Source organism: Bos grunniens, chromosome 28 (genome assembly GCF_055505025.1).
Source record: "Bos grunniens cultivar Pamir isolate PY7600 chromosome 28, Bosgru_T2T1.0, whole genome shotgun sequence".
NCBI classification, from domain to species: Eukaryota; Metazoa; Chordata; class Mammalia; order Artiodactyla; family Bovidae; genus Bos; species Bos grunniens.
In genome coordinates, this window is record NC_141192.1 from 6,783,402 (window position 1) to 6,796,059 (window position 12,658).

The 12,658-nt window shown below is 36.9% G+C and overlaps 1 protein-coding gene across 14 annotated transcripts in view; it reads right to left on the reverse strand.

Annotated features, from left to right (window-relative positions):
* The window catches only part of CCSER2 (coiled-coil serine rich protein 2), a 155,971-nt gene that overhangs the window by 17,113 nt on the left and 126,200 nt on the right, over positions 1–12,658 (reverse strand). The window lies entirely within an intron of this gene.

Sequence of the window (12,658 nt, forward strand, 5' to 3'; positions counted from 1 at the left end):
TTAACAAAATCAGGTGAGATATCAATATAGGTCTCCCAGCCATTAAAAAGACAAGGGAATACTATGAACAACTTTTTAGTCATAAATTTGAGAAGAAATGGACTAACTCCTCAAAACCACCAACTATCAAAACTCATCTGAGATGAAAGACATCATTTGAATAGGTCTATAACTTTAAAAACTGCCAAAAAAGAAATTGTCAGGCCCAGATGGTTTCACTGACAAATGCTATCGAATATTTCAAAGAATTAACAACAATTCTACACAATCTCTTCCAGAAAGTAGAAGAAAGAATGCTTTCCCACTCATTTACGAGGACAGAATTACCTAATAACACAAAACCAGACAAAAATAGCATCAAAAAAAGAAAAAAATACAGACCATTATCCGTCATGAATATAGATGTAAACTATCTTTAACAAAAGACTAGTGTATATAATTAAGAAACAGTGTATATAAAAGAATTTTACACCATGACCAAGTAGGATTTAGGTTAACCAGACTGATCCACTATTCAAAAATCAATCAATGCAATCAACAGGCTAAACTGAAAAAATCACACGCTCATATTATACTAGTATAGCAAAAGCATTTAACAATCAGCACACATTTCACGATTAAACCTCTCAGCAAACTAGGAATAGAAGAAAATTTCCTCAGCCTTCCCACTATGATACACCTACAGCTAAAATTTACTTATTAGAGAAAGACTGAGTGCTCCCCCCTTAGATCAAGAATAAGGCAAGAATGCCCACTCTCACCATTCTTATTCAACACAGTATTGGAAGTTCTAGCCAATGCAAGAAAAGGAAATAAAGATATGTAGATCAAAAAGAAAGAAAGCATTCCTATTTGCAGATGGCATGATGGTCTACAAAGAAAATCCCAATCTAAAGAAAAACTCCCAGAAATAATAAGCGAGTTCAGTAAGTTCACAGGATATAAGATAAATACACAAAAATCAACTGTGCTTCTGAATACCAACAGTGACACACGGACACTGGAATTTAAAATATAATATCATCATCTATGATCACTCAGAAAATGAAATAATACATCTAAGAACATATACAGGAACTTGTATTCTGAAAACTAAAATGCTGATGAAAGAAATCAAAAGAAGTCTTAAACTAATGGAGAGATACATCTTAGTTATGGATTGGAAGACCCAACATACTAAAGATGCTACTTCTCCCCAAAATGATATTTAGTTATTAACACATTTCCTTCAAAATCCACGATTTGTTTTTTCAGATATAGACAATCTTATTCTAAAATTACATCAAAAGGTAACATTTTTAAAAAATAATAAAGTAGGATGAATCACTATATTCAATTTAAGACATTATATAGTGTGAGAGTGAAAGTCACTCAGTCATGTCTGACTCTTTGCAAGCCCATGGACTATATAAGTCCATGGAATTCTCCAGGCCAAAATACTGGAGTGAGTAGCCTTTCCCTTTTCCAAGGGATCTTCCCAACCCAGGGATCGAACCCAGGTCTCTCGCATTGTAGACAGATTCTTTACCAGCTGAGCCACCATGGAAGCCCATAGTGTGAGAGTTAGGCCATAAAGAAGGGTGAGTGTTGAAGAATTGATGCTTTTGAACTGTGGTGTTGAAGAAGACTCTTGAGAGTCCCTTAGAGAGTAAGGAGATCCAACCAGTCAATCCTAAAGGAAATCAGTCCTTCACTGGAAGGACTGAGGCTAAAGCTGAAACTCCAATACTTTGGCCACCTGATGTGAAGAACTGACTCACTGGAAAAGACCCTGATGCTGGGAAAGACTGAAGGCAGGAGGAGAAGGGATGACAGAGGACAAGATGGTTGGATGGCATCACTGATTCAATTGACGTGAGTCTGAGCAAGTTCTGGGATATGGTGAAGGACAGGGAAGCTTGATATGCTGCAGTCCTTGCAACGAGTCAGACACAACTGAGAGACTGAACAACAGCAAATATAGTTACAGCAATCAAGACAATATGGTATTGGTGAAGGAGTAAACACACAGATTAGTGGAACAGAGAACCCTGAAGCAGATCCACACAAGTACAGTCAACTGATTTTTGACAATGGCACAAAAGCAGTTCAACAAGGAGAGTCTTTAAACATATGGTGCAGAGCAACTAGATATTCACAGAAAAATAATGCACCTTGATCTAAATCTCATATTCTACCAAAAAAAAGAGCTCAAATAGATCATAGATTTAAATATAAAATATTAAACTATCAATATTTTAATATTTTATAAGAAAAAAATTTCAGTGTCTTGGGCGTCAAGAAGAGTTTATACATAACACAAAGAGCACAATCTGTAAAAGAAAAACACATTAATAAATTGGACTTCATCAAAATTAAAATTTTATGCTCCATGAAAGACTGTCAATAGGATGAAAAAACAAGCTATTGAGGGTAAAAACTCACAAGCCACATACCTGAAAAAGAACTCATATCAAGAATATAAAAAGTGTATATATTTAATAGTAGAAAAATCCAATCCAATTAGAAATCCAATTAAAAAAACTATATAAAAGATCTGAAGAAACATTTTAATGATGATGGCTAATAACCACACAAAAAGACAAACACTATTAGCCATTAGGAAAATATAAATTAAAATCACAATGAGATATCAACTACATACCTACTAGAATGGCTAAAATTAAAATAAAACCAACACTAAATGCTAATGAGGCTACAGAGAAACCAGATCACTCAATCAGTACTGATGAGAATCTAAAACAGCACAGATGCTCTGATAAACAGCCACTTTCTTTGAAAACTAAATATACAGATACAATATTACCCAGAAATCACACTACTGGGTATTTATCCTAGAGAAATGAAAAATTTTACACCAACACAAATATTTGCTTTATCTGTAATAGCAAAAAACTGGGAACTACCAAAATGTCTATCAATAGATGAATGGTGAAACAAACTGGAACATCCCTACTATGGAATACTACTTGGCAATAAAGAGCAAATTACTGATAGACACAACTACTTGGATGGGTCCCCTGGGTATTATGCTGGATGAAATAAGCCAGTCTCAAAAGCTCACACACTATATACCATTTATATAAAATTCTTGAAATGACAAGATTAGAGATACGGAAAACATTGTGGTTTTCAGGGGTTAGGAAAGGCAGGGAAGAAATGGCTATGACTATTAAAAGGCAGCACACAAGGGAGAACTTTGTAGTGGTGCAATAATTCCGTGCCTTAAATATGGTAGTCATTGTAGGAATCTACACAAGTGATAAAATGCAATAGTACATACTCTAAATGTCAATTTCCTGGTTTTGATACTCTACTATAGTTATATAAAATGTAACTACTGTGAGATACTGGGTGAAAGAAATAAGAGATCTATTTTTGCAACTTCCTATGAATTTTAAGAATTTAAAATAAAAAGTAAAAGCATAAATAGAGACGTAAAAGCAATGCACTGTAGAGTAACATAGAGGAAAATTATTTGAAATGCTAATTATATTAATAGGATCATATTTTCTTGGGGAGAGAAGGGAAATATGTTTAAGGACCTTCTCAACTCTATAAACTAATTTCCACAATAATAAGAAAGTTATATATTCCTTTCAGTAGTTAAAAACAACTGAAATAGCTATAAAATACGACTAACTAAATGAGACCAGGCAAGTTGAGATACAGCAGACATGTGAGCAACTCCAAGCCACAGCACTAAGAAACAGTATGTGCTGGCTCCCATGATTCCATGTCTACTGGAAGTGTTTCTAGAACTTGTAGGGAAGAGTTTAACTTAGAAACTTAGAGAATGTATGATTTAATAAGCAAAGGGAGGGAAACTTAATTTTGAGCAAAAAGACAGCATTACCAAAGAAAGAAAAAGTTCCCAGATGAATAGGTCTGTTCTGGCAGTGAGTGCTAGAATACACTGTACTCCTGAACTGAAAACTGCAGAAGTCATGGCAGCATGAAGGCAGGTTTGAGGGTCAGAAGGTCTAGTCCCCATATCCGGAAGACATGTCCACCATCCTCTGGTCCAGAAACAAGGCCTATCATCATATTTACATCTTGCTGTCTGTCCATGAGTAGCACAAGCCAAAATTCAGGCAACCTTTTATTTAGTATCCAAAGACCTTAGTGCTGGGATTGAAATACAGAAAAAACTAGTCAAAGTTCCCTGAATGAATGAATAAATGGATCTATGGTTTTTTCTACTTTGTTTTTTGGTCAATTCCTGTTACTTAGTTCAGGTTTAAAGCCAAACCCAGTGACCTCCATACAGAGCTGGCCCTGTCCAATATGGTTGTTAGCAACTACACGGGGCCAAGCAGACACGTTTCTGAATTGAAACGTGTTATAAATGTAAAATACACACAAGATGTCACAGACTTAGTACAAAAACAAAAATCGGAATGCAATCTATCTCAATCTCTTTATTTTGATTACATGTTCAAATGGTACTACTGGGTTAAACAGAATATTTTATTAAAATTAATTTTGCATGTTTCTCCTTTAATTTGGATACTAAAGCATTTATATATATAGTTCACATTATATTTATATTGGAGCACTAATTAGAGGGCAGGAAAGCATATAATTCTTTCTTAGTTGGTGCTTTCTTAGTTAAGCTCTGACCAGGAAAGAGCCTTTTGCTCATCTGAGTCTACCTTAAATCTTCTGATGACTTTTAAGATGAAATGGTTGGCATGAGATGCTTTCTGCTAGAGAAATCACAGTAGACATGTATAAAAACAAAAAGCAGTAGGGATGCATATGGATATATTACATCCAAGGGAAAAAATAAAGTACTTGTAGGAAAACATAGGATATCTGACATACAGCTTAACCATATGCGTAACACTCAAGGTACACTTTAAACTGGTGGGACAACACACACACACACAGACACAAACACGAACAAAGGAATGTGGAAACATAAAATACAAAGAGTATCTGGACTCAGGGTTTGCGAGAAAATTTCATTTCTCTCAAAATAAAGCCTAAAGAGACCAAGTAAAAACATTCTTCCATGAACTCTAACCCTGTGGAACAAGATACGGAACTGTGGGCCAAATCCTTCAGAACACCTGCCACGCTTTCCTCAGCAGCTGCTTTTTCCTGAAGCAGACATGAGCACAGATGAGAGTCACCATGAGCTTAGAGGATGGCAGACTTTTAATTTTAACACTGAAGAGAAAACTTTTTCTGATTCATGAAGATTAGTTTGCTTGTGTCTCCCTCTTCTGGGAGAGCTTAGGAAGTCTCCTGGAATGGTCTTCCTTGCTTCAGAAGGGGTGTGGGCACTTAGCACTGAAGCACTGAGCTTTCTTGTGGATGAAACTGTCTTCCATACACTCATGCATGCACCCCCCACACACACACACAACCTGCCCCATTTTGAATCTATACCTGTATCTTAATTTCTCTGGCACCTTTCAAGTTCCAATCCTACATATTCAAATTCCTCTACCCTTCTGTCCTGCAGAATCCAAGTTGAAGTGATTAAAAAATATATGGAACCTTTTGCAGTCTTCCTTCCCTAATAAAATTTTTTCTCTCAGTTCTCCCATTTTCTTAACTGACATGCCATCCACCCTGTCATCCACATTTGATAACTTAGTCATCTTCTTTTCATTCTTCACACCTTTTTCATCTAATCACCTATCAAGACAACAGATTCTGCTTCAGTGATCTTCTCTCCATTCCATGAGAGATCAAAAATCTTAAGTTAGCCCTCATCTCCTCATGCCTGGGCTGTTATAATAATCATCTAATAAGTTTTCCTTACCTTCATTACATTCTCACTGGGACTGGTTCAGTCCTTCTGAGCCCTGCACTAAGACACTAAGCACACAGGAGGGAATGAGACACAGCCCCTGCCTCAAGATGTTCAGTTCCTCCTCTCATATTACTCTTCCTATAGCAAAATATAGTAAGTTTGGTCCCTGCTAGAAACTTCCGGTTACAGAATTAAGTTGAATGTTCTCAGTCTAACATCTTAAGTCTCTCCATAATTCCATCCAAGTGTAATTCTCCAAACTTCTCTCTCCCTCATAATATTCTAAATGTAATCATTACTACTACCATCACCAATAACTACACTAAAACATGACAAAGTACAGTAACTGATTTTTAAAAACAGAGAGGTAACAATCCACAAGTTACAGTTTTAACAATAAATTTCATCTGCTTGGTAAACTTTTATTTAATCCATGCCCAGGTAATGCGTCTGAGAAAGATAACAAGCAGCCTGTGGTGCTCAATGATCTCATAAACAATCTCACCGAGTACCAGTTATTCCAGGCCCATGGTAACATGAAACAAAATACGGTCACTTCATAATCGTGCCTAAGTACAGATAAAAGCAAGGTTATACTGTGTCCTACAGGAAATACTCCAGACTTTTCTACCTTCTGTTAGTATTTAATCTCAGCAAACTCCTGCTTCCTTAGATCAAACCATCCAAGAAAAGCTGAAATATTGTAAAAGATTCTTTCTGGCACATGCTTGAGATCATTCTTCATGAAGTGTGTTCTTCCTGGCCACAAGAAGTAATCCACCCACCCTGTTTCACAGGCATATAACAGGTGGGCTTTGGCTGAAGGTCACTGGCGCTTTACTGCTCTAAATCATCAGGGTAGCTACATTTGTTGAGAAATTTTAGGACTAGGTATTATTTTCTGCTATGTCAGGAATGTCAACGTCATTTTCCAAAAGAAGCTTCCAAGCATAATACTAAAGAGACATTCTCTAGGAAAAAAATTTTAGTTACGTATGACATTTTTTAAAAAAGGAATTTTCTAAAACATCTGGAAAAGTGTTTTTATAATTACCTAAGAAAAAGAAAAGCTAGAATTTTCCAACAAATGAAGCCCTAATAAATTAGCACTCTGCTAACACAAACTAAAAGAGGAGCAGCTTCTATCATCTCTCTTATTATCTCTTATGTAAGCTGATTAATTTCTTCTAAAAGACAGATTTAATCATGCTGCTTCTTAGAAAGTTAGCAAGATCATGCATTTCTCACTACCTCACATTAATTCTTTAAAAAAAAAAGGAAAAAAAAAAACCTTTGTTTATTTGGCTGTATAAGTTGTGGTCTTAGCTGTGGCACATGGGATCTTTCATTGCAGCACACAGACTTTTTAACTGTATCACTCAGCCGGCCTCTATAGCACACAGGCTTAGCTGCTCCTCGGCATGTGGGATCTTAGTTCCCCTATCAGGGATTAACCCCCGTCCTCTGCATGGCAAGGTGGATTTTTAACCACTGGACCACCCAGGAAGTTCCTAACATGAAATTCTAAGAATAAAATCCATGTCCTGCCCTCACTGTATGAAATATTTCCCAGCAATGGAAAACACTGGTGCTGCCCTTTGTTTTCTACCTGCTGTGACACAAATTTTTCTTCTTTCAGTGGATATTTCTAAACAAAGTTACTATTTTAGTTCTGGAATTTGGTATTAGAGAACATGAATTTAAATATCCTTAAATTTATGATCAGATAAGTCACTCAACTGCTGTAATATATAAATTTCATTTGTCCCTAGCCTTGAGTGTAAAAGGCATATATAATAGAATTCTTGGTGTACTGTCATGCACAAATACATGCCAGAATGCTGTCTTGGTACAAAGATGGTTCCTATCAACATTTAGCTCACTGAAACATAGGTCATATTTCATGTTCAATGTCTAGTACTGACTAAACATTACTGCACGACTACATAATAAATACCACATGTTTATACACCAAAGTATGTATGTGTATATACACATAATGCAATATATTTTTTTCACTTAAAATACTTTTTCCAGTGGCATATTTTAAATATAAACAATAGTGAATATAAATAAAGAATTTGGCAAAGAAATAAATCCCTGAATTCCCTTTGGAAATATATACTAACACTAATGGAACATCTCTCCAACAGAAGAAAATGGCACATCTATATTTAAAATCAGGACATTAACCTTACATAAAAATAAACATAATGCTGCCCACTTCCAAATCAAAAAGGCATTTAAGAAAAAGGACTTAGGAAAACTAAGTCCTTAGGAAAACTAAGTCCTCAAGACAAATCTTTCAGCTACATTAATCCTCACATTTAACATTTTACCTTATATCCTGGGCAAGACAAAAAAAGGATGGGAGTTCTTTACTAGCACATATATCATGACTGTAAGAGCTAGGTAAATTCTGTCTCCTTTTGGAATTATGAACAATTGATAAGGTTTTTTTGTGGTATGTGTGTTATAAACTTTCCTATTGTCTATTTTATAAAGAGCTAAAGTAGGAACTTAGTTGACAATGACATTTTAAAATATATGAATGATCCAATAAATCTGAGGCATAAGCACAAAGGACTGTAGATGATGTTGACCATATTCCAATATTAAATTTATATAAACTTTATTCATATCTATTAAATATGCTATAAGGTGGATTAATTCAGTACTAGAAACGAAGTCCAACAGACCATTTAAAATTTATAGTAGAAGCATCTTTTTTCATTCCTTTGCTACATGTAATTGTTCAGTCGCTCTGCTGCTGCTGCTGCTAAGTCACTTCAGTCATGTCCGACTCTGTGTGACCCCAGAGACGGCAGCCCAACAGGCTCCCCTGTCCCTGGGATTCTCCAGGCAAGAACACTGGAGTGGGTTGCCATTTCCTTCTCCAATGCATGAAAGTGAAAAGTGAAAGTGAAGTCGCTCAGTCATGTCCGACTCTTGGCGACCCCATGGACTGCAGCCCACCAGCCTCCTCCATCCATGGGATTTTCCAGGCAAGAGTACTGGAGTCGAGTGCCATAGCCTTCTCCGGTTCAGTTGCTCAGTCGTGTCCAAATCTTTGCAACCCCTTGGGCTGCATGCAGCATGCCTGGCTTCCCTATCTTTCACCATCTGGTGGAACCTGCTCAAAACCATGTCCATTGATTCAGTGATGCCATCCAACCTTCTTGTCCTCTGTCATTTCCTTCTCCTCCTGCCTTCAATCCTTCCCAGCATCAGGGTATTTTTCATTTAGTCAGCTCTTCGCCTCAGGTAGCCAAAATTCTGGAGTTTTAGCTTCAGCATCAGTCCTTCCAATGAATATTCATGGTTGACTTCCTGTAGGATGGACTGGTTTGATCTCCTTGCAGTCCAAGGGACCCTCAAGAGTCTTCTTCAACACCACAGTTCAAAAGCATCAATTCTTCAGCACTCAGCCTTCATTATGGTCCAACTCTCACATCCATACATAACTACTGGAAAAACCATAGCTTTGACTAGACAGACCTTTAATGGCAAAGTAATATCTCTGCTTTTTAATACGCTGTCTGGGTTGGTCATAGCTTTTCTTCCAAGGAGCAAGCATCCTTTAATTTCATGGCTGTGGTCACCATCTGCAGTGATTTTGGAGCCCCCAGAAACAATGTCTGTCACTGTTTCCATTGTTTCCCCATCCATTTGCCATGAAGTGATGTGACCAGACGCCATGATCTCAGTTTTTTTAATGTTAAGCCTTAAGCCAGCTTTCACTCTCCTCTTTTACCTTCATCAAGAGGCCCTTTAGTTCCTCTTCGTTTTCTGCCATAAGGGTGGTGTCATCTGCATATCTGAGGTTATTGATATTTCTCCCAGAAGTCTTGATTCCAGCTTGTGCTTCATCCAACCCAGCATTTCACATGATATACTCTGCATATTAAGTTGAATAAGCAGGGTGACAATACACAGCCTTGACGTACTCCTTTTCCAATTCTGAACCAGTCTGTTGTTTCATGTCCAGTTCTAACTATAGATTCTTGACCTGCATACAGATTTCTTAGGAGGCAGGTAAGGTGATCCAGTATTCCCATGTCATGAAGAATTTTCCACAGTTTGTCGTGATCCACACAGTCAAAGGCATGAGCGTAATCAACGAAGCGGTAGCTATCTTTCTGTAATTTTCTTGCTTTTTCTATAACCCAACAGATTTTGGCAATTTGATCTCTGATTCCTCTGCCTTTTCTAAATCCAGCTTGTACATCTGTAAGTTCTTGGTTCACATACTGTTTAAGCCTAGCTTTTTTTTTTAGTAAGAATTTTTTAAATATGAGAGAAAACTAGTATCAGGTCAAACTGTGCATGATCTAAGTTTCAACTGATAGGTACCTTTACCACTGATACTGATAAAACACTACACTCAATTTTCAGGGTAATCCAGATTGGGTCATTATATGAATCCTTTGGGTCCATCTTGTAATCCCTTCTTTGAGATTAAAGGGCAAAATATTAAGTTCTGATGTGTGAGTCTAGAAATGTATTCTGGTATTGTGGCTTCTATAGTTAAGATGTTTGAACAAATACTTTATAAAAGTATGTATCATGAAAATTTAGAATTTACTTAATGTGCAAACTAACTGAGAATCTTCAAACACTGCTGCTACATGCTTTTAAAATGATACTGAGGACTTCCCTGTTGGTCCAGTGTTATCTGCCTGCCGACGCAGGTGACGTGGGTTCAATCCCTAGTGCGGGAAGATTTCACATGCCTCAGGGCAACTAAGCCCACGGGCCACAGCTGCCGAGCCCAGGCTCCAGAACCCATGTTCCGCAACAAGAGAAGCTGTGACAGTGAGAAGGCCACATACTGCGACTAGAGAGTAGCCCTCACTCACTCACAACTAAAGAAAGCTTGCTTGCAGCAACAAAGGCCCAGTGCAGTCATAACAAACAGAGCAGCATTTAAACAGTGACACTGAAATACATTAAAAACTTACAATCCAGTCCAAGAAATGTCCTTATAAATGCTATCTAAGAACATGCTCGCACATGGATAGTAATATTTAAAAGTAAGTTTCATTAAGTTTTTATGTCTAAAGTGAATCCTTCTTTCTCACATAATCACCACTTTCCTGCATATTCCTCGTCTTCCAAGTGTTTTGTGTGAATGATTAGGTCTCGCCACATTATCCATTTCACCATTTTATCTGAGTATTCCGTCCCTCAGATGAGAACATTTGGTCGGAAACTGACTTATCCACTCTTCTGAAGGTACCATCTTCTCCTACAACTCATTCTTACCTCTTTCTCTCTTTTTTCCCACTACCTAAATATGAACTCCCTTTTTTTTAACTGTCTTCCATTTCTTACAAAAATTGCCTTCACTGACTTCCCTGTTACTTATTGCTCCAGGCAACCCACTCCAGTATTCTTGCCTGGAGAATCCCCACGGACAGAGGAGCCTAGAAGGCTGAAGTCCATGGTGTCACAACGAGTCGGACACAACTGAGCAACGATGCACAGCACAGTTTTCCCATATACATCTACGTCTACTTCATCATTAACTCTAGAGATGTTCTGTCCAATATCTACTAGCCATTTGTGGCTATTTATATTTAAATTAATTACAATTACATAGTTCTTAAAATTCTCTTCTGCATCACACTGGCCACATTTTCAAGTATTCAACAGTCACATTCAGCTAGTGGCAACTGCATTAGACAGCAAGGAAATTCTATGGAAGGGTGCTAATGTAGAAGAGCCTCTCATTCTCAATTCTAGAACTCATCTCTATCTACTGATCTTGTGCTTTCTATGGTTCAACCACCACATTTACTCTTTTCACTAAGTTCGATTCTTTTATCTAGACTTTCCCAATCCTTTGAACCTTACAGCACTTTCTACACTTTAATTGTGTCACCTTGCCAATTCCTTTAATAAGCACTTTAATGGAAGAATGGAAGATGGAAGAATCTTTCTTTGTCTGTGTGTCTTCTTCCCCAATTCTACACTTCAAGAGGCTAATAACTGAGATAGGAAGGGCTCAGCAAACCTTTGCTGAAATTACTAGCATCATACTTTATACAGAGCACACAAAAAATAACTACTTATTAAATGAAAAGAAGTATTTTATAAACTTTAAAGGCCTATAACTAAGCTTAAAAAATCAGACTGTTGATTAATTAACCATTATAATTCCCTGTTCATTTGTGTTACTAGGGTTCCACAGATCAAAATAAGGCAAAAGCAGGGTCAAGGCTGGCTTATCAGGCATTCTCTTACCAAGAAGTATTTATTAGTTGGCACCATACCATAGGATAACAATGACTGATAGCCATGACAGCTCTCTGGCTCAGGCATATCCTGAACTGACTTCAGAAAGTATATTTTAGCACATAATATGTTTTTAAATGTAATATTTTTGAAAAACAATGAAGAAGCACAGAATGCATGATTATTTTCTACCATTTAGAAGAAACTATTCCTTACTCTATGCCTAAAACATAACCTCTATTGTCTGTATCTTAATGCATTTATGCTTCCTAACAGCCTCAACATTTGGGTAATCGTAATAAGAGAATATATTTGAAAAATCTCAACAAATAAAAAGAATATGCTACATAATATATTTTCAGAGTCACATGCCATTGAAGAAGACTGTATTTTGGACTTCTTTTTCTTGTAGGCATGGGGAAACACCACTCTCATAAATACATGCAATGAGTGGGAGACTAGACACTCAAATAAAATGACCTACAGTATGCAGAATGGAAAAGCTATTAAAGCACATTCATTCATATAAGACACAGAATAGAAACTTTAGAAAGCACAGAAACAACTGGGAGACAAGAAAAATCCACTTACCTTAAAAAAATATTTTGACAGTCATGGCAGATGCAAAATTATTAGAGTAAAAACAGTAGACCA